We start from the raw sequence: 5,055 nt of genomic DNA, 5'->3' as shown, positions 1-5,055 counted from the left end.
GAATAATAGGAATAGAAAAGTGAGAAGATTACATAGACAAGCTCAGAAAATATTTTCAACAAAATCATAGTAGAAAATCTCACTAACCTATACATGCACAGGAAGCTTACAAAGTTAAGTCTCTTTGGTGTTTGGAAAAGCAGATTCACTCATTTTAAGCACCTCAGGAATATACCACACCTAAATTATCCAGTCGGTGAATAGTTTCTTGGTGTGATGATTTTATAGAGGATGTAGTTATGTTACTCATGCTACCATTATTTTTAAAAATATAGAGAGTCCTGATTATGGCTAAAGAAAAAGTAACAAGTGTGATTCAGGGATGACATGTTTATATACATTAAAATATATGGTATAGTGATATACCTAGCAGCAGTTAGGAATCTGAGAAAAACTAAAGGAATAGGCAGAGAGCATAGGCATTCATATTTACATGACACATACATGTATACACATACATAGAAAGCATAAACATTTACCTTCGCATAACACATACATACATACATACATACATACATACATATATACAAACATACATATGTAGCGAGCATAGACATTTATCTTCACACAATATATACATACACAGATATATACACACATGAATAAGCAAAGAGTGTAGACACCCATCTTCACACAACATATACATTCATGCATAAATGCATATGTTCATGTATCTGCATATATAAGCATGAGAATGTAAGAGAAGAAACAAAAACATTAAAACATTGCATAGGAAAACCTTGTTTTCTTTTTTAAAAAAGCTTGCTTTATAAAATTAAAATAGATGTGCTATCAATTACATATATTATCTATTGTAGATAACAGGTAATACATCTATTATTTAATTATATGTAATTAGATATCACACATTAAAATAGACTAGAAATAAATATAATCATTGTACATAGCAGTTATTTCTTGGCAGTACAATGAGTGCTGATATTTATTACCTTTCAGATATTCTAAATTCATATGTAAACTTGTTGATTATTTAAAAACTTGTTTATTTTCTGTGTGGCGGTTTGGTACTCATGCCATAGCATTTATGCAGAGGGCAGAGATCTACTTGCAGGAGTTAACCTTCTCTTTCCATCATGTGGGTCCCAGGATTGAACTCAGGATACCAGATGTGGCAGTAAGTACTTTTGCCTACTGAGCTATCTCACTGACTCTAAATTTAATATTATCAATAGAAATAAATACTTCAATGAAATGATAAACATTTTTCTTTATGATATGACAATTTCATGAGAAAGTCATTTAAGTAATAGTAGAAACTCTTGGTCAACCTATTATTTGAGGACAAGACTTCAAACAATATCCCTAACACGGATGCCATAAATGTTTAAGTTCCAGTGGGATATCTTTCGTTTTATATGACCCAGATTATAAGAATGGCTTTTCTGCTGTCCTCCAGCAAACAGACAAGTGCATATCTCATGGGTGGTCAGGAGTCAGATGAAATGAGCTGTCTCAGGCAAAGCATCTTCATGATGCCTAGCACACAGGGAGGCTCAAGAGAGATAAATCACTCTCCTCCCAGCTCCCTCTCTCTATCTATAGAATGGAAAATTCTCTGCTGTTTCCAGTCTGCAAGTGTTCCAAGAATATTATAAGGAACAGGCTCTCTTTAAACAGCTAATGACTGTGTGCTCATGGTGGGGGTGTTTCCAAGTCTCATTTAGTGTAAGGGTAGGACTGTGGTCTACTGACTGCTTTTCAGCATATCCACCAGTAATATGACAAGAAACAAGCCCTGGCTGCTGCTTAGATCTCTGAGGCAGTGTGTCGTGTCAAGCGTACCACTTTTTCAATGAAACAGAGAGTTACAGAAGGATTCTCCTTTCTTTATTTCTGGGCTCAAAGGCTTATAATAACTTAAAAATAAAGAAATTACTCTTTCAAGATTTAAAGAAAAATAAATAAATATCTTGATAAGATGAACTGTGCTTGTGTTGATTTAATTCTGTTTGGGCACAATATAAAGCAATATGAAGGTTTTTTTAATGATTTTTTTTGCACAATTTCTTGCACATGCCTGGATTGTTTACATAATCAGAGGAATAGGTAATTGGAATCTGGGATGTGACAGGCAGAAGAAAAACAAGAGAAGTAGCAAATGATAGTTGAGAAGTCAGTCTGGAAGATGCTGTCTATGAGTGATGTGTCATACACCTACTCCACAATGGGGTGAAATACAAGGTTACCAATCCAACCGTGGGAAAGAGAGATGCCTCTTGTCAGAAGACTTGGGGACGTGCACTCCAGGAAAAATGACAGTTCTTCCATTCTTACCCAGAGGGACTGGCTGTATAATTGTGTAGTGGTCTTCAGCAGAAACAAAGTGTGCAGTGAGGCAGATGTCAGGAGGAAAATCCTCATGGTTTTCTGTCATTTCTCTCTGCATGTGCACATGTCAAGAGATATATCAAAAGCATCACAGATTAAACATAAAGGGATTGGGCACTTAAAACTTTCTACATGTATGTTGTATTCCTGTAAGAAGTTTTAAAAAAAAATTAAAACATGAGTGTTACGATTTGAATCTGAAATGTCCCTCACAGGCTTCCATGCTGGGACACTTGCTCATCATCTGTTGATGCTATGGGAAGCTGTGTTAGAGCAGGTTGGTCAATGGTAGTAAGTTCTTGGGGCTATGCTCTCCACGGCTTTTTCTGGCTGCACTTCCTACTTCCTGGCCTTCATCATGGGAGCTAGCTGCTGTCACATGCTTCTGCTACCATAGGCAACTCACTCTATGTTGCTCTTGCCACTACGATGAGCTGTATTCCTCTGAAGGTGTGAACTAAAATAAATCATATGTCTATCTGGACTTTATTACTTTAAAGAGTTATTTTACAACAAATACTCTAAAAGGAAAACCTGGATAAAGTGAAAAGGTGACAAAACAAATCGATGAAAAACTAAAAGCGAGCATGGTCGAAAGCCTCAAGGGAAGAGGTGACATTTAATCTCAGACTCGATTAGTTAAGAGAAGAGTCAGTGAAGAATGAATCAAGGGAAGGAGTGTGCACGACAGTGTTCTCAGTGCACACAGCAAGAAGCCACGTGAAGAGAGGCACTTAAGTTGGAAAATAGATAAGGATTCTCTCCAGGCCAGACTTTTGTGGGTACAGGGAGACTTCATCAGGAGATTCCTGATCCCCCTGTGTGCCATTTTTTTTCATCCAATATATTACCTAAGCAACACCTACGTGTGTGGATTCCCAAGAGCATACTCCCATACTCCACTCTCCAAATAACTAATATTGTTTATGAATATTCAACATTCAGTCTGCCTTTAAAGGGAAAACCAGGAAAGAAACCTACACATGTCCAGTAAACTGCTTCTCTATCTTTGAAATGAAGAATTCTGACACTGGAACTGTGATAAGCTAGAGAAAGCTTGTGCTCTGGGCAACACTGCTCTTGACTCTGAAGACCATTTTGTGCAATGGTGAAAGTCATGGTAACCATGGCCTGATTATGCTGTTCACTAAGCCAGAACATGTTGGGTTCTTTATATATGTTGATTTCCATGGTGGTGAGAAAAATGTGTAAAGAACAACTCAAAGTCTAAATTCAGTCAATGGTTACTGTGTTCAGAGATGCTGGGTCTTTTGTAAAGCAGGCAATAATGAAAGAAGAGCACAGAAGAAGAGACCACCTCAGCTCATGGTGTTCAAGAAGCAGAGACCAGAAGGGATAGAGAACCATCGTTTATCCAAAGACAGTTCCCTATCCATTAACAAATGAGTCTTTAAGGAACATTTCAGACCTTAACAGCCTCCATTCCTTCTTTTTTTATATTCGATTATATTCTTATACATAAATACACTGTAACGTGAGGCTTGCTATAGACTGAATTGTTTCTTTTAAAAAATTTTTCCTTGAAAACATAATTCCCAATGTACTTATATATTGAAATAACATCTTGGATGTGGTTATTAAAGCTAAATGCTAAGAAGAATTGGGATCTGATCAACTATCACTATGACATTAATAAGGAGATTGTGAGGCTGTAGACTGTAATACACAGAGAAGAAGGACCATATAAGGCACCACAAGAGAAGGAGGAGAGCACAACAGAAATCAAGGCTTCCAGTAACTTGATCCTTGACATTTGAAGGCTCAGAGCTATGCAACATAAATCTACATTGTATGTGTACACTATGTGTGTTGTTACGGCCATCCTAGCAGACTAATACAATGATACTAGATGTGATCTTGACCTTCATATTTTCTTGTGTTTTTTTTTTTTTCAATTTCAGATTTTGAACTCTCTGTAGGGTCTTAGTTCATGGAAGTTTACTTAGCCTCTATCATTCCATAGTGTTTATAAGACAGGGACTCAAATTTAGTGTTAAGATGGTCACAAACCTCAGATCAACTACTTGTGAATTTATTGATCTGTGCCTGGGGTCTTATCTACATATAATCGAGCTTATTTGCTTAATCGGGAATGTAGTCATATTGTTTTATGGTGTATTCACAATTTATTCAAACAAATTCCACACTGATCCAATTAATTACCAAGAAATCAAGTAAATCTATCTTGAAGTGATTATTGGCAATTCACGGAGTAGAATTAATCACATTCTAAGATACTTTTCAATAAATCCTGTTAGAGCTTCATAAAACTAGAAATTGTAAAATATAGTTTGTTACAGCATTTTTCCCTCTACATTTTTATTGGCAAGATTCTTTTTTTGAAAGCATTAAAGTCTTAATGAGCTCTCCATTCTGGCCCTCATGTGCTCATCACAAGAGAGTGAAAAATTGAGGTCTCAGAACCCTGAACACTGTGACAAGGCAAGTTCACAGAGACACTCATCAGGTATGGCAGTGGTTTGTATTACACTATATGAAGATCTGAAATTAAAAAGAATAAAATTCTGAGATGTCATTTGAAGTTTCACTACACTGAAAGATAATCCTAAAGCAATCCAAATGAATAATAGGAAATGATACGAAATTCCTTCTTGCTTCTTCTCTCTAAAGATAAGGGGTGTGTGTGTGTGTGTGTGTGTGTATGAGTGTGTGTGTTTGCATCTA

This window comes from Grammomys surdaster, unplaced genomic scaffold (genome assembly GCF_004785775.1).
Source record: "Grammomys surdaster isolate TR1022 unplaced genomic scaffold, NIH_TR_1.0 126546, whole genome shotgun sequence".
NCBI classification, from domain to species: Eukaryota; Metazoa; Chordata; class Mammalia; order Rodentia; family Muridae; genus Grammomys; species Grammomys surdaster.
This window is presented reverse-complemented; position numbering follows the sequence as displayed.